The sequence below is a fragment of the Myxine glutinosa genome, chromosome 4 (assembly GCF_964187855.1).
Source record: "Myxine glutinosa chromosome 4, kmMyxGlut1.1, whole genome shotgun sequence".
NCBI lineage: Eukaryota > Metazoa > Chordata > Myxini > Myxiniformes > Myxinidae > Myxine > Myxine glutinosa.
The window spans coordinates 17,281,058-17,300,356 of NC_136264.1; positions in this window are offsets into that span (position 1 = coordinate 17,281,058).

Consider the following 19,299-nt stretch of genomic DNA (forward strand, 5'->3'; position numbering starts at 1 on the left):
CCTCTTGGTCTCAGCGATTTGTAACACTGTCTTATTTTGCGCTATCAATGGATCGATCACCGTCATTTACAAAAATGCACTGAACAGTTTGTTTATTTCATTATTACATGATTACCTTGACTGTGATGTGATGTCCAGTGCAACCAATAATGGCTCATCAATCTGCGATGAAAAAGAAAACCACATTTTATGGGTCATCCTTTACAGATATGATTTTAAAAATTGGTCATTGGCATTATATATATACATACCTATATATATATATATATACATACAGATATACACATATGTATATATGTGTGTATATATACATATATATATATACAGACTTGGCATTTAATATGGAATTATTTTTTTTCTTGACTTGGGTTTACTTTCTTAACTCAGTATATCAATCTGGTGAGTTTCTTTTACACTTTGGTGATTTATTTGTTAAAAGAACCATGTCACTGATTGTCTGTCGCACCAAGAAGTCAACAACAGATTATATCACAGGTGGCGTGGCAAAATGTACGGACAGGTGCATTTGATGATTGGCTTCACAGTCGGGTATACAAGGGTTGTTGCGTTCTGTATTAGTGGAAAACAACTGCTGCACGTCTCCAAAAGTTATTGCCGCTTCCTCTGGAGATGGTCCGTCAACTCGACAACGCTGTTTGTCATGGAGTGGTGGCTTTACGAAATTACGGCATGAAACAGCGTGCTATTGCTCGGCAGTATGGCATCACTCAAGGTCAGGTGTCAAAGATCCTGAAACGAAATGCTCAGAGGGGTGTCCCTACTCCAATACCGAGGCCAGGACGTCCCCGCAGAACCACAAGGAGGGATGATCGCCAGCTGCACCGGTTAGTCCGCAATGGCCGTGCCAAGTCAGCTAATCGGCTTAGGGCTGAGTGGCAGCAACTGACAAATGTGCCTGTAACCAGAAGGCTAGTCAACCAACGACTGGTTCAAGCAGGCTATCGTGCCAGGCGTCCCCTGAGAAAGCCACGCCTGACCAGACAACACCGCCAGCGCCGATTGCAGTGGGCCAGAGAGCACCGTCAATGGCAGCCAGGACACTGGAATCACGTGATCTTCAGTGACGAGTTTAGATTTCTGGTCTATCGTCAAGATGGCCACGTCCGAGTGCGCAGACAAGTGCATGAAGCCTACAACAAAGATTGTATAGTGCCAAGAGTCCAAGCTGGAGGTGGTTTGCTGACCGTTTGGGCTGATTTTCATGCAGGGGGCAAAACTGACCTGGTTGTTCTGAATGGAAACCTGAACCAGTTCAAGTACAGGGCCATTCTGGAAGAAACATTGCTTCCATTTGCTCGTGCAGCCTTTCGAGGAAACTTTGTCTTCCAAGATGACGATGCACGGCCTCATCGTGCTCGCATGATCCAACACTTTCTTGCTGACCATGGTGTAGGGCATATGGAGTGGCCTGCCATGTCCCCGGATTTTAAATCCGATAGAGAACTTGTGGACAGAATTAACGCGTCAACTTGACAACTTGGACCAGCAGCCTGCCTCTGTGCGTGAATTGCATCAGGCTATTGTCACTGCATGACGAGCGATTCCTGTCCAAACCTTGGCAAATCTCGTGAACAGCATGCCTCAACGTGTACGTGCTCTCCTGAATGCTCGTAAGGGTTACACGAAGTACTGAACTGTAATTTTACTGTCCGTAATCCCAGTCATAATTTAACTTTTGTTTTTGTTGAAAAAAAAATTGGCTAATGTGCAAAATAATGAGATACTTCTGGAAAACGTACAGAAGTTGAACACTACTGTCCATGAATTGAGTTCGATATCAGTTTACATCACTTTCAAGGATCAATTTATTTGTTTCGAAATGTCAAATGTGGTTTTTGTTTCTTTTGAAGGTCACATTAACAAAATCTAGAATAATTTCAACATAATTCCAATGAACTTTTGGTTCTGAAAAGTAAGTTCACCCCCACAAAAAAGTATTCCATATTAAATGCCAAGTCTGTATATATATACATGACATTGAGGGAGGCATTAAAAGAGAGGCTGAGTAGGGTAGAGGATGATGTGGTTGAGCTTGAAAGTGGTTGGATGTCAATGAAAGCTAGTCTGTTGGGAGCCGTTGGTGAGGTATGTGGATGGACAAAAGGACCACCGAGGCACTCGGAAACATGGTGGTGGCATGATGAAGTTGGAAAGAGGATTGACGAGAAGAGGAAGAAGTTCAAGGAGTGGCAGAAGGCGAAGGGTACGGGAGCACAAACAGCAGAGCATGAAAGTTATAAGGCAGCCAAGAAGGCTGCAAAGAAAGAGGTAGCAAAGGCGCAGGAGGCATGTAGGAAAATGTTCGGAGAACACTTGGATTAGGAAGATGGTCAGAGAGCAGTATTCAGGATTGCAAAGCAGATAGCGAAAGAGAGGTGTGATGTGATGGGGGTGAGTTGCTTGAAGGATGAAGTGGGACAAATCGTTGTGGACCCAGATGGAATTAAAGGAAGATGGAAAAGATATATGGAAATGCTGTTGAATACAGAGAATGAATGGGATGGCAACATAGAGAGTAACCCAGTTTTAGGACAGGCAGAGAAGATAACTGAGTAAGAAGTTGAGGAAGCGATAAAAGCAATGAAGAGTAGAAAAGCGGGAGGGCCGACGGGAGTTGAGGGAGATATGTTGAAGGCAGCAGGAAGTTGGGGTGTGAAGAGAATGACAGAGATCTGTAATCTGGCGGTGAAAGAAGGCCGCATTCCAGTGGATTGGGAACTGAGTACCCTCGTCCCTCTATACAAGGGGAAAGGTGACCCTCTAGAGTGTGGCTCATACCAAGCGATAAAGTTATTGGAGCATGGAATGAAGGTATTGGAAAGGGTGTTGGAGAGGAGGATAAGGAAGAAAGTGAAGATTGACCAAATGCAGTTTGGATTTATGCCAGGAAGAGGAACGACAGACGTGCTTTTTATTGTGAGGCAGTTGCAGGAGAAGTACATGGAGAAGAGGAAGAAGTTGTTTCTTGGGTTTGTTGATCTGGAGAAAGCATTCGATAGGGTTCCACGCAAAGTATTGACATGGGCAATGAGGAAGTTAGGAGTGGAGGAATGGTTGATCAGAGTCGTGATGGCAATGCACAAAAGAGCGCGCACAGCTGTAAGGACGAAGGACGGGAACAGTGGTGAGTTTGAGGTGAAGGTGGGAGTGCATCAGGGGTCGGTACTAAGTCCACTACTATTTGTAGCTGTGATGGAGGTGCTGGCTCAGAACGTAAAGGAGGGTTTACCGTGGGAGTTGTTGTATGCAGATGATCTGGTGTTGATTGCGGAAAGTACGGATGGACTGAAGGATAGGATGAACAAGTGGAAGGAATGTATGGAGACAAAAGGTCTGAAGGTGAATATCGGAAAGACGAAGGTGATGGCAAGTGGGAAAGCATGTGGTGAGGTGGAAAGAACTGGGAAGTGGCCAGTTGCTGTGTGCAGGAAGGGTGTCGGAGTGAACTCCATTCAATGTACAATGTGCGCTGAGTGGGTTCATCAAAAATGTAGTGGTCTGAGAGGGTCATTAACCAGTGTGGCAGCCACATTCAAATGTAAGGTGTGCACAGAGGGAGCTGCAGATGGAGGAAATGTTGAGTTGGATCTTGGAGACGGCGTGAAGCTGGAAGGTGTGAAAACATTTTGCTACCTCGGAGACATGCTGAATGGAGAAGGTGGATCAGACTCGGCAACGGTTGCGAGAGTGAGATGTGCATGGAAGAAGTTTCGGGAACTGAGCGGCGTGCTGATGAGGAGGAGAGTGTCGTTGAAGCTGAAGGGAAAGGTGTATGCTGCATGTGTGAGAAGTGTTATGATTTATGGGAGCGAGACATGGGTAATGAACGTCGAGCAGCAACGAAGGTTGGAACGGGTGGAAATGCGAATGGTTCGATGGATGTGCGGAGTATCGTTGAGAGAGAGGAAGACAAATGATGAATTGAGAAAAATGATGGGAATAGAGCCTTTGATTGATGCTGTGAAGAGGAACAGGTTGAGATGGTTTGGTCATGTGTTGAGGAAGGATGAAAGTGACTGGCTGAGAAGAGTGATGGGAATGAATGTAGAAGGAAGTATAGGAAGGGGAAGACCGAGAAAGACTTGGCTAAAGATGGTGGAAGAAGAAATGCGGGCAAGGGGGTTTCAAGGGGAGATGCAGAAAATAGGGAAAAATGGAGAAGATTGTCATGGGGACCGCAAGGCTAACCCCTGCTCTTGCAGGGAAAATGGCCTAAAAATGCATGTTGTTGTTGTTGTATACATATATACACATATGTATATATATATACATATATACACATATGTATATATATATATACATATGGTTTGTACACATATGTATATATGTATACAGTGCATTCAGAAACCAAGCCTGGTGTTGGCTTAGCGGTTAGGGTGCCGGCTTGGGATTCCTCGGATCCTGCGTTCGAATCCCAGTCGATCGCTGAATTAACGCCAGGGGGGTTGACTCAGCCTGTCATCCTTCCGAGGTCGGCAAATTGAGTACCAGCTTGCTGGGATGAATGATCCAGGTGTGTACCCCGGTTTAGAATAGGTGCACCGTATACCTGCGCATCGTAAGAGGCGACCAATGGTTGGCGTCAGGAAGGGCATCCGACCAAAAAACATTGCCTCAAATAGGGAACCATGATTGTCATGGGGCCCGCAAGGCATGAAAGCCCACAGAATCTTGTTTCTCGCAGTCTGAGATTCCTTTAGGTGCTTTTAAAGCGGGCTTTCATGTGTCTTTCACTGAGGAGAGGCTTCCGTCTGTCCACTCTGCCATAAAGACTATATCGGTGGAGTGTTGCAGTAATGGTTGTCCTTCTGGAAGTTTCTCCCATCTCCACACAGGATCTCTGCAGCTCAGCCAGAGTGACCATCGGGTTCTTGGTCACCTCTCTCGCCAAGGCCCTTCTCACCCGATTGCTCAGTTTGGCCGGGCGGCCCCAGCTCTAGGAAGAGTCCTTGTTGTTCCAAACTTCTTCCATTAAAGAATTTTGGAGGCCACTCTGCTCTTGGGAACCTTCAATGCAGCAGATTTTTTTTTTGTAGGCTTCACCAGATCTGTGCCTCGACACAATCCTCTCCCTGAGCTCTGCAGGCTGTTCCTTCGACCTCATGGCTTGGTTTTTGCTCTGATATGCATTGTCAGCTGTTAGACCTTATATAGAGAGGTGTGTGCCTTTCAAAATCATGCCCACTCAATTGAATTTACCACAGGTGGACTCAAATCAAGGTGTAGAAACATCTCAAAGATGATCAAGAGAAATGGGAAGCACCTGAGCTAAATTTCAAGTGTCATAGCCAAAGGGTCTGAATACTTATGTCAATGTGATATTTCAGTTTTTTCTTTTCAATAAATTTGCAAAACTTTCTAAAATCGTGTTTTCTCTTTGTCATTATGGGGTATTGAGTGTCGATTGATGAGGGAAAAAATGTATTTAAACGATTTCAGCGTAAGGCTGCAACATAACAAAATGTGAAAAAAGTGAAGGGGTCTGAATACTTTCTGAATGCACTGTAGATATACAGTCACATGAAAAGTAAGTACACCCCATGTAAAGTTTTGACTTTTTCAACATATTTCAACATTCAGCTATTTGATCTTCATTTCAACAATATTGATAGATAAAGGTGATATAATATAACAAATATCATGAAACATTTACATTTTGTAGTCCATTGTATAATTTAAATAAACATAAATGCAAATTTCGCATGTGGAAAAAGTAAGTACACCCCTACATTTATCACGACTTCAAATACCTAAAATTAGAATCAGGTGCACCAGCCCAGGTGCAAATGATTGGAACATCGTTAGAGAGGATCTTGGAGGAACCTGTCTTATTTAAACCTCAGATATTTCGTTTGGTTTGTTCTTTGTTGTTGAAGTGTGCGGCGTCACCATGCCCAGATCAAAAGAGCTCTCTGAGGCCTTCAGAAAGAAGGTTATAGATGCCTACGAGTCTGGGAAGGGATTTAAAAAGATCTCCAAACAATTTGAAATCAATCATTCGACTGTCCGGAAGATCATCTCCAATTGGAAAAGATTCCAAACAACTGCCAACTTGTTCAGGCCAGGCCGCCCCAGCAAGTTCAGCCTGAGAGCAGACCGCAAAATGCTGAAAGAAGTCCCTAAGAACCCCCAGAATGTCATCACGGGACCTCCAGGTTGCTCTTGCCACTGTTGATGTCAAAGTGCACGAGTCTACCATTAGCAAGAGGCTGCACAAATTTGATCTACATGGGAGGTGTGCCAGGAGGAAACCTTTGCTGTCCAGAAAGAACATCAAGGCAAGACTAAAGTTTGCCAATGAACACCTAGGCAAAGACCAGCACTTCTGGAACAATGTGCTCTGGACAGATGAGTAACAGGTAGAGCTATTTGGCCACAGTACCAGAAGACATGTTTGGCGAAAACCAAAGACTGCATTTGACCACAAGAACCTGATACCAACTGCAAAGCATGGTGGTGGAAATATTATGGTTTGGGGCAGCTTTGCTGCATCAGCGCCTGGGCAGCTCACCATCATAGAATCCACGATGAATTCTTCATTGTACCAGAGGGTGCTTGAGGAAAGGTGAGGCCATCTATCGGAAAGTTGAAGCTCAACTGAAGGTGGACCTTGCAACATGACAATGACCCTGAACATACCAGTAAATCCACCAAGGAATGGCTGAAAAGAATGAAATGGAGGGTTCTGGAATGGCCAAGTCAAAGCCCGGATCTAAATCCCACCGAGATGTTGTGGGGGGATTTGAAACGAGCTGTGCATGCAAGAAACCCCTCAAACATCGCACAGCTGAAAGAATTCTGCATGGAGGAGTGGGCAAAAATTTCTCCCAGTCGATGTCAGAGACTGGTAGACAGTTATAAGAAATGCCTACTTGATGTTGTTTCTGCCAAAGGGGGGCAATACCACCTATTAGAGCCAAGGGTGTACTTACTTTTTCACATGCGAAATTTGCATTTATGTTTATTTAAATGATACAATGGACTACAAAATGTAAATGTTTCATGATATTTGATATATTATATCACCTTGTTCTGTCAATATTGTTGAAATGAAGATCAAATAGCTGTATGTTGAAATCTGTTGAAAAAGTCAAAACTTTATATATACACGCACGCACACACACACACACACACACACACACACACACACACACACACACACACACACACACACACACACACAAAAGTGAATAAAAATTTATGCTAAATTAAAAACGCAATGTAGGGATGACAAACTTCAGTCTAAAAAAGGTCATAAACAAGATAGGGATGATGCTGGTTTAGAGAGTAGCTGACAGTATTGCCATCACATAACAATCCCTACATCACTGCCTCATTTACACTTCATCAGTTATTGCTTCAAGCTTCTATAAACTCTTTACTTTCTTGATTCGATATTATTTATTCAATATTCAAATCAAGTAAACTTGATTACTGGTTACATCACTACTTGATTACTCCTGTCGTGTAGCCACGTACTGAGACTACAAATTAGCAGCCCGAGTATAATGTTATAATATCAATACATGATCATCAACTTCTTAAAACTGCATGGACATCTCTAATAACAGCATTCAATAATTATCTCCATTTGTGATTGGTTACTCGAAATTGATTTAAAAAAAAAAAAATTAGGAAAGACAACTGAAGCTGCAAGAAGTCCCTGGAATTATACAGGAGCTTCTTATACTTATGCAGAAATGAAATATAGGAGCTAATATATGAAATATAATACTTTTAGCTCAGCCGAGCCCTCGACATTAGTCTGGAGGCAGTGATGTTGGGATTGTTATGTGATGGCAATACTGTTAGCTACTCTGACGTCTAAACCAACATCATCCCTATCTTGTTTTGGACCTTCTTTACACTGTAATTTGTCATCCCTACATTGCCTTTTTAATTTGGCATAAATTTTTTTATTCACTTGTTTCTGTAATTTTTTTATGCTGTGAAATAACACTGGTATATGGTACTCAGAGGATACCAAATCTTGGAGCAAAAGTGCCAAGATATATTGGTCAGCAATGTCAAACACTGCATGTGTGTTCCTATATTGTCTGACGTAACCCTGACTGTATCTTGCAGCTCTGTCTTATTGCTCGTTGCTCAAAGAGTAATCTCTTCATCCAGCCTCAGGCCACACAAAGACCTGCACTTGGAAATGCCCAAACTAACTGATGTGGTTTCCCTCTCACCAATAGGGTGGGGAGAGAGGGGAGGGGCGGAGCCTCTCGAGGAATTTATGTACGGCCGGACACATGAAAGACACTCTCGTGGGTTTTATTGTTTTGCTTACTTCAAGTGTCAATACAACTTATTATGCACTCAAACTGCAAATGTCCTCGATAAACTACGATGAGAGTATGAAAAGATACTCCAATTTTTGTTTTGTATCGGTGGGTGGGGCCGACATTTTTTTTTTATCCACGTCATCCCTACGTTAGTACGTAGAGTCGACAGTGCCAGCACACTCTCTGAAAATAGTTTTGTAAACCTAACTTCAATGTAGAACTTTGCAAGGGGGTTTTGGGGCTTCCGGAAGCGACGGAGGGGTGGGATGGACGCGAAGTGTTGGACTTGTGCAGGCCGAGCACTGTGTGGTGCGCTGGGCTGGATCGTTACAAGGATTGTGATTAAACCCAAGGCTGATGCGTCCTGTTTGAATACCCCGTTTCTCGGTCTTCACATACGAATCCTTATAACTTTATCAAGACAAGATGTAAGTATTTATCTGTAGTATCCAAATCCTGGTTCTGGGAAATCAGAAGACCTCGGTAATACTTGAGTAGATTCTCGCCAGACAAAAATAGTCACTATAAATCATCAGAAAGACGTTAGTCAAACACATTGTACATGTGACACGCTTTCTTCTCTGCGCATGCGCATGGCAAGGTTCAGGGTTGATCGAGTTGGCGTGGGGAAGGGCGTGGCCTTGCCAAACTACGATGGCCTCGGTTGAGCATGAGAGAACACGCTCTCAGAGAGTATCTGTAAATATTTAACTGGGGAAACAAATTATAACAAAGGATTCTGCACCAAGTAAAACTCCAGTCATTGCCATTGAGAGAGGCCCAGCTGAGAAATACACCGTCTGAATAATTATTGTAATATCTGAGATGATGTTCTACTGATTTACAAATGTTGTAGTACAAACTTTGTCGACTTGCTCACCAATGGCGTCCTGAGGGTGTCTGGCATAAAAAAAAATTTTTTTAAATAAAATAATTGTTCCCCCTCCACCCCTGCTTCCACCTCCCTCTCCCAAATCCCCAACCCCAGTAGGCACTAGGCATGGGTCATACTAATAGGGCATAGAGCCATAGACATAACTAAACTCGGATCTTTATATTTAAATAATAATGAATTGACCATTTACCACTCCAGTCGATGCAGTCAGAATGCCAAAACAAAGATAAATGGATCACGAAATGTCAGTTCAAATATTTATTAAACTAGTGGGCCCGTTGGTACATTCGACCAAATTTCAATTGGGGACTTTTGGATCTTCGGGGACTTTTGATTAATCTGGGTCTTTTTGGTCCTCGGGGACTTTTGGGTCATCTGGGTATTTTGGGTACTCGGGGACTTTTGGTTCATCGGGACTTTTTGGTCATCAGGGACTTTTGGGTGATTTGGGTCCTCCGGGACTTTTGGGTCTTTTGGGTCAGGTGTTAAAGGGTCTTCCAAGGTCTAAGGTGTCTCAACAGTCCAAAGGGTTAAAAAGCACATTTGAATAGTACATAATTAATTAATAGACGTGAAAAAGTATGACACACACACACACACACACACACACACACACACCTCATCCATTTATAGTAGATTCAATTTGCGTGTCTGGTATTCCTTGTTCAGGCTGTTTTATATGACGGCATCAGTGATGCGCCGACGTAGCGAATCTGGCGCCGAGAAACCGTGACTCTAGATGGTTTGTTGATCACGTGGTTTTCTTTTACCTTGACCCGTGACTCGAGGGTTCGTGGGGCACGTGTCCCGTGTGTGGTGTTTCGCACTGGTACCTCGCTTTTAATTTATTTTTCATAAAGGTAACGATGAAAAACAAGGCATTTCCCGAGACATGATATTTCTGCTGATATTATTTGATGCCACATTCACATTATCACGCATAACGCCGACACTGAGGCGAATGTGTCTCGCGTTTAGGGCCCGCTCGAAGGCCTGCCTTTTTTACAATGAAAAAAGGTAAAAAGTCAAACATTTGAACAGCCTTGGACATGCACCTTGACCCCATGGCCAAGGCACAACGTCAACAAGGCTGTCCCCATAACAATACACATGCGCCTCAACCCCAAGGCTGAAGCACATGGTCATTCAAACGCATGCATCATGCCCCCGAAGGGCCACAATGCATGGTCATACAATTGGGACCACTCCTCTCAATAGGAGTAAGACCCCTTAATCCACTGACAGGGAATTTACTCCTGTCAGGTGACTGCACCCTGGGCAAGTAGCCTTGCCTGGGGCGCAAAATAGTCTAGCGGCTCCGCCCCCATTAACCCGATTGACAGTCATAGCCACGCCTACCCCAGTCCCATTATTGTCCCCCGTTGCACAGCGTAGCGAAATGGGGACTATGGCTTTCCCCTCCGTCCGTGTGTGCGTGCGTGCGTAAGCGAAGGACCGCATTCGAATTTGGTGTGTGGGTGCAACCCACGTCAAAATCCAAGATGGCCGCCGCCATGTATGTCTGATGCCATGTATGTCTGAACCTTGTGAGATGAATATCTTGAAAAATAAGCGAAGTACCAACTTCTAATTTGGTGTGTGGGTGTATCTCGGCATACGGAAGAACGCTATTGAAAATTGGGTCGCCACGTGAAAATCCAAGATGGCCGCCACCATATATATGTCTGAACCTTGTGAACGAAATATCTCGAAAAATAAGCGAAGTACCAACTTCTAATCTGGTGTGTGGGTGTATCTCAGCATAAGGAAGAACGCTATTGAAAATTGGGTCGCCACGTCAAAATCCAAGATGGCCGCCACCATATATATGTCTGAACCTTGGGAGCGAAATAGCATGTTTTCTGCGTCTTCCACTTTGTCAACTCACATCACTTCCCCGACGGGGGACCGAGGCGTAACGCTTGTTTTACATAGGAATGTCGTTTTCCGTACTTTTCGTGGAATCCTTTCAAGCTACGAGAATTATTATACCAAAGGATGTTGCAGGAAGTAAAACTCTATCGAATGATGGCAGAATCATTGTCATTGATGGAGTATTGATGTCATTTTTTTTTTTTTTTGGCCTTTTCCATAGTTTGGAGAACTGAAAAGGGATCCCTACCTCGTCAATCAGCTGAACAGACCAGGTAGACCCTCGTATATAGCGTAAGCAAGTTTTTAAAGAAGATAATACAACTTTAGTTTTGTATGTAGCAGATGGCACCGACATTTTTGTCCATGCCATCCCTACGTAAAGAGTACAAGTGTACTCTCTGATATATATATATACACACACACACACACACACACACTTGTATATACGGTATATATTTGGTGTATCAGAAAGTAATGTTCTTTTTTAAGCTGTGTATTCCACTTTGAAAAATGACATTACTTTCCAGTACACCGGATATAAAACAGATGGCTGTCCGTTTGTCTGTTCACGGTTATCCTGATTGGCTGGTGTGAGGCTAGGTGCAATGTGATTGGCTCCTGGCAAGATGGAATAATATATCGTATACGTTTATTAAAAGCTGCTATTCGAAATCTGGTTCCATACTTCACGATCGGAACTCTTGGCCTAAATAATTGCCAATGTCGAGTGAAATGAGAACAAAATTAGGAAAAAGCAATTTATTTTAATGAAATAATAGCCTCCGCGAGATGAGGTAAAATGGCTCCAACAGTCATTTTTTCACTCTTTTAAAGTTATTATTGCATGTCTGATTTTATTTCATACGGTCCATGGACATCGGTCATGATCTTTTTAGATTCGGATTCTACTTTTATGATACATTTACATAAATGCATCACAGTTTGATTATTTCCATGGCGCTAAGGGATGACCTCAGCAGACAGAATGACCTCGAGGTACGCACACTCTCCTTTAGGCTGTCTCGCCTGGGTTTGAATCCCAACCCAGCTATAAACCATCATCCTGCTGTTTCACGGACTGGGTGAATCGTCAATATGTGCCGTTTCTTCGATGGACGTTAAACCGGGCGTCCCGTCTTCCGACATTAGTCGATGGACGTTGAAGATCCCCACGGTGTCCTTCACGAAGAGTGGGCGAGGTATTGCCGGCATCCTGGCCAAATTACAAATTCCTGCCCGAACTACTGCTGGGGAGGCAATGGCAAACCACCCAGTATAACCATTGCTCAGAAGCTGCTAGATGTGAGACGTGAGAGAGGAGTGGAGGAGGGGGAGAGAGGAGGGGGATACTTTTGCTAGCTTTCCCCATTACGTGGGAGGTGTGCTCCTTCTAGTTCATAATGAGTTCCATAATTTAGTTTTCAATACGCCTGTGATTGTTGTTTTATCTGTAATACTGCAAGCAGAATGGGATGGAAAAAAGAGACTAAAGAAAGCCATGATGCTGTATTTATTATTCAGCACGGCATAGAGAATTCTCCAACCCATTCCTTCACCCCTCCATTTTTCCTTGTAAACAAATACAAGGATTAAGTACATTTGACAGACAGCTCAATGATTGAGTTTGCACAGGTTTGTGTTCAAAGAATGAAAGTTCAGGTTTGACCAATTAAATCTCACCAGTGCCACTCCTCCTCCTAAATGCAGGAATGTACAGGTTTGCCCCCGTGCCAGCGGTATTCTCCTACTTTCTTTGCAAAACACACATTGGGGCATCAAAACATCCACCAGGTATAAAAGCTGTCAGATGAACCCCTCGGCTAAACGTCCCATGCCATTTACCAGACTTGGTGGTGCAGTGGTTAGAGCACCCTTTCACCCACAAAGGAAATATACTTGTGTCAGAGACACAGCACAAAGGTATCTCCTATTCCATGTATTTATTCAGCCAGTGTTGCACCTTTGGCATCATTTTAGCGATCTGGGAAGTATGACAGGCTGTGTCCACTCACCTGGTGTTAATTCAACGGAACGACAGGAGCTCAAACTCAGGACCCGACTATCTGAAGACAGCCACCTTAACCGTTAAGCCAACACCGGGCTTATAATGTTTGTGATAACCTCAATATATTAGTGTGAAGTGTATGAATGAAATTCATGGGTAGCGCGAATCTACAGGTAACACTTGACTCTTCCAACATCACCGCATTGCATAAAAAGTGCAAAAACGGATCCCCCTTAACTACCGACCAATTAGCTCACTTCCAATCATCAGCAAGGTCACGGTATCTATAATCTCGGTTGACATAAAAATCATACCTGTTCTCCAATAGTGGGATTACTTTCAGCAGCTCCGTGACTATTTTGCGGAGACTAAGTTTGAGGGTGGATTAAGGTACCACCAAGAGGTCAATGGCAACTTTGAAAGAGCTACCGTACAGGTCTTTATGGAAAACATGTGACAACAATATCCCAAGCACTCCACAAGTCTGGCCTGTATAGTAGGGTGGCAAGAAGGAAGCCATTACTCAAAAAACACACCTTGAGTCCCGTTTGAGGGGTGCAAAAGACCACTCCAGAGATTCTGAAGCCATGTGCGAAAAGGTTTTGTGGTCTGACGAAAGCAAGATGGAACTTTTTGGCCTAAATACAAAACGTTATGTTTGGTACAAACCCAACAAAGCGCCTCACCCAAAGAACACCATCCCTACTGTGAAGCATAGTGGTGGCAGCATCATGTTATGGGGATGTTTCTCATCAGCAGGGACTGCGGAAATTGTCAGAATGGAAGGGAAAATGGATGGAGCAATAAGAAAATCCGAGAGGGAAAACCTGTGCCCTCTGCAAGAAAGGCCTGAATTGCGCGGGCTTCAGCAGACCGACCAAGCCATGGCCAAAGCGACCCGGAATGCAGCATGGCAAACAAAAAGATAAATGTCCTTGAGTGGCCGAGTCAGAGCCCCGACCTAAGTCCAATCCAAAATCTGTGGCATGACTTGAAGATTGCTGTCCATCAACACTCCCCACACAACTTAAATGAGCTTGAACAGTTTTGTACAGAATAATGGGCAAATATTGCTCAATCAAGGTGTGCAAAGTTGGTGGAGACCTGTCCCAACAGACTCGGCTGTAATTTCTGTCAGAGGTGGTTCCACCAAGTATTAACTTCCGGAGTGGACAATTGTCCAACCAAGATGTACTAGTTTTGTATTTTTAATTAATTTTCTGAAATTTGTAGAAATTGTTTTTCACTTGGAAGTTGTGGGTTACGATGTGTGAATAAAGGTGGAAAAAGTCTGATTTAATGCAATTTAATTCCAGGCTATGAGGAAACAAAAGGTGAAAATTTGAAAGTGGGTTTAGATTTTGTACAGACATTGTATACAGATATATATATATGTAGATATATAGATATATACATTAGCTGAAGTATCTGGAGTTACCCGGGGAAGGGGGAAGAGGATGGGTGGGGGATGGAAGGGGAGGGGAGGAGGACAAATTAAACTGTGTGAGGAGTGCTTTAACCTCAGCATTGCACAACCTCAGCATTGCACAGTTGGAAAAGGGAACTGCAGTACCCTCTGCCACCGCCACCAGGTGGCGAAACACAGTACACAACTACACATTCACACAGAGAACTTATGCCCCCACACCCCTGCGTGAGGCTGTGGTCATAGAGGCTATGTTACCCCCTATCTCCCATACCCCCTAACCACACACAAAGTTGTATTTGAACCCCGAGTTTGGAGTTTGTAACTTAAATGATGTGGCCGTGCATAAGAAAGAAAGCCGGAAAGAGACAGAGACAGACAAACACAGACACAGACACACATAATATATATATATATATATATATATATATATATATATATATATATATATATATATATACACCATCTCTATCATCATGAGGTCTTCCACGGCAGACAGCTTCGACTATATAATGTATATATATGTATATAATCGAAGGTGTCTGTCGTGGAAGACCTCATGATAGAAAATGGCAAATCAACACAATTGTGGAGAAGTGGATGGGTGAAAAAAGGTGGATGGGGTAAACATACAGGACAAATGTTAAAATATAGTTCAGATAACGGATCATTGGGAAGGGGGTAGGAGATGGTAGGAAGGGGGTAGGAGATGGTAGGAAGGGGGTAGGAGAAGGTAGGAAGGGGGTAGGAGATGGTAGGAAGGGGATAGGAGATGGTAGGAAGGGGGTAGGAGATGGTAGGAAGGGGGTAGGAGATGGTAGGAAGGGGGTAGGAGATGGTAGGAAGGGGGTAGGAGATGGTAGGAAGGGGGTAAGAGATGGTAGGAAGGGGGTAGGATATGGTATGAAGGGGGTAGGATATGGTAGGAAGGGGGTAGGAGATGGGAGGAAGGGGGTAGGAGATGGTAGGAAGGGGGTTGGACATGGTAGGAAGGGGATAGGACATGGTATGAAGGGGGTAGGAGATGGTAGGAAGGGGGTAGGAGATGGTAGGAAGGGGATAGGATATGGTATGAAGGGGGTAGGAGATGGTAGGAAGGGGGTTGGAGATGGTAGGAAGGGGGTTGGAGATGGTAGGAAGGGGGTAGGAGATGGTAGGAAGGGGGTAGGAGATGGTAGGAAGGGGATAGGAGATGGTAGGAAGGGGGTTGGAGATGGTAGGAAGGGGGTAGGAGATGGTAGGAATGGGGTTGGAGATGGTAGGAAGGGGGTTGGAGATGGTAGGAAGGGGATAGGAGATGGTAGGAAGGGGGTAGGAGATGGAGGGGTATATAAAAATATGTGAATGAATCGTGGACGTCCTGAAGGGATTGGAAACTAAACAAGATGGTCGTGGGTTGTTGTCTTACTGGAGGGAAATTGTTACTGGAGGTTTCCACAGGTGAGATAAAAAGGGGATAAAGAATCAGGTGAGCCCTAAGCTGACTTTTCGAAAAGGAAACGAGATTTTGTGGAGTTTCTGGAATGTGTTCGACCATGCAGGGCTGGATTAGAGAAGGAACGGAATGGGAGACGCTACAGACGAGAAGCAGATCGCCTCAGCCTCCCTCAGATACGAGGGCAATTAATAATAAATTGCAACTCAGTTATATATATATAGAAACACGAACATTTCCCAACTTTATTTCTTCAGTAACCACGCTTCATCTCAACGCACACACAGAGCCCATTTGATCTTTCAACGAGCAATGGCCGCTCAAGGAGGAGTTCAGTGAAACATCGTCTTCAATAGAAGCTTTAGGCAGGAATTTAGGTACAAATAATGGGAAACTCTGGACCTCGTCCGAGCTGTTTATGGTGGATGTTTCTGTCATTCAAACTCGGGTCTCTCAACAAGCCACATTTCAAAGTTGGCCTCCAAAGGCAGACGCCAAGTATGTGTGATAAGGTAACACGCACCTGGGGTGTATGGTTCACCTGGTCAAACCTACACTGGTGATCGATGGCCCAAGGAACTCTGGCCTTGTGAAAAGGCGCATTGTCCTGCAAACACGCATCCATATCCTCGTGGTTTCTCAAGGTTGCTCCATGCGGCTGAGCCAGCAAGTGAGCATACCTATTGACCAGTGATGGCAGGTGTTGTACGGAAGCATGTGATCCATCATGAGCACACCTTTTTGAATCCCAGAAGATACCGGCCATGATCTTGCCGGCTGCCAGGTCTTTCAGGGGTGGAGATGCCTGGTACTTCCATTGCTTGGATTCGATCTTGGTCTCAGAGTGCCAGGAGTGAACCCATCATCACCGGGAAGCAAATGTGACAAACTCCACAAAAACTCCACCATCATCACCGGGAAGCAAATGTGACAAACTCCACAAAAACTCCACCATCATCACCGGGAAGCATATGTGAAAAACTCCACAAAAAGTCCACCATCATCACCGGGAAGCAAATGTGACAAACTCCACAAAAACTCCACCATCATCACCGGGAAGCATATGTGAAAAACTCCACAAAAAGTCCACCATCATCACCGGGAAGCAAATGTGACAAACTCGACCATCATCACCGGGAAGCAAATGTGACAAACTCCACAAAAAGTCCACCATCATCACCGGGAAGCAAATGTGACAAACTCCACAAAAAGTCCACCGGATCAGCGTTGAAACTTGAAGAGCTCCAGCAACTCTTTACGGGATACTGTTGGCGATAATCTAGATTGGAGAAGAAACCATGGACATTCCACGATGTTCATAGTTAACGATTCCAATGTAAATCCCAAACTGTTTTCCAAGTTCTGCAAACCTTGATTACCATGGCTTCCACAGCAGAGATTGTTCCTGGACAGGTTGCGTCGGAAGGTGGTCCAGACCAAATGTCAGCGACACCACCTGCTCGAAAATTTGATGACCGCATGTTGCTCAAGCTTTGAGAAGTCCGTCAGCATGAACCATCCTCAGATAGTATTGATGCAAACATGACCGGCATGAATACATGTATGTGCAGGTTTCAATAACGCAGGTAGACCGGGCAATAGGCACACTAATTGTGGTGCAAATTGTAAAACATTTTGAACTCTCGCACACCCATAACCCTCAGGACTTTGGACTGCAGAGCCCCCACGTGTGCGAGATGGGATGTCACTGGCACCAGCCTTCCAGAGGAGGGCCAAGGTCCAAGGAACTGTGAAGGAATGCTTTGTACATCGTTAGGAGGTGAGAGAGGTCAAAGTTGTACCCGGTTCTGTGACGTTGACCAAGGTTCCGCCCAGTGCGAAATGCCAGCTTGAAGTTGTGGGTGCACCTCTGCCAATGCTTGGTGGGGGTTTGCCAAGCAATCTGTAACGAAAGGCAAGGTAAGAGTGTCCTATTTCCGGTGCTTAGTGGCATTCTATGTGATTCAGCAGATTCTTATCTTCTCTAGAAACGGATTGCATAATATTAGGGGAGGGGAGGGAAGGTTGGTCATCCGTGCTCCAATGCTGCCATTTGGTGATGTATCCCTCTATTATCCTATTTGGTGTTCCACCATTAAATGAGCACCAGGCTCGGTATGCTGGGATCCTTGGTTCAAATTGCACAGTGTTGATCTATCTATTGTGCAATTCACCTTGTAGTTTACTGTTTCCGAATGTGTCTTCCATGCACAAGCTCTCTCCCTCCCATCAGCCTTGGATATAAAATTTAAAATAATTCATTTCCAACACCAAGTAATTAAAGCTTTAAAGTTGGAATCTGTGTCTGTGTGTTTTCTTAAATATTTGAATATATTTGGCCCTTTCCAGCTTCGTGTGCTGCTTCTCATGATGAGACAAGTAGATGTGAGCTGAGAGCATACTCCATGCAACCTCAGCAGGAAGGAATAGGGCATGTGCGTGTGGGGGGAAAGCGGGAGTCGGGCATTAACTGTACCGGCACGTCAACCTCATTTTGTACCGGCACGCCAACCTCATTTTGTACCGACACGTCAACCTCATTTTGTACCGGCACGTGAAGCTCATTTAGTACCGGCACGCCAACCTCATTTTGTACCGGCACGCCAACCTCATTTTGTACCGACACGTCAACCTCATTTTGTACCGATACGTCAACCTCATTTTGTACCGGCACGTGAAGCTCATTTTGTACCGGCACGCCAACCTCATTTTGTACCGGCACGTGAAGCTCATTTTGTACCGGCACGCCAACCTCATTTTGTACCGGCACGCCAACCTGATTTTGTACCTGCACGCCAACCTCATTTTGTACCGGCACGCCAACCTCATTTTGTACCGGCACGCCAACCTCATTTTGTACCACCACGTCAACCTGATTTTGTACCGGCACGCCAACCTCATTTTGTACCGGCACGCCAACCTCATTTTGTACCGACACGTCAACCTCATTTTGTACCGGCACGTGAAGCTCATTTTGTACCGGCACGCCAACCTCATTTTGTACCGGCACGCCAACCTCATTTTGTACCGGCACGTCAACCTCATTTTGTACCCCCACGTCAACCTGATTTTGTACCGGCACGCCAACCTGATTTTGTTCTGGCATGCCAACCTGATTTTGTACCGGCACGCCAACCTGATTTTGTACCGGCACGCCAACCTCATTTTGTACCTGCACGCCAACCTCATTTTGTACCGGCAAGCCAACCTCATTTTGTACCGGCGTGCCAACCTCATTTTGTACCGGCGCGCCAACCTCATTTTGTACCGGCACGCCAACCTCATTTTGTACCGGCACGTCAACCTCTTTTTGTACCGGCACGCCAACCTCATTTTGTATCGGCACGCCAA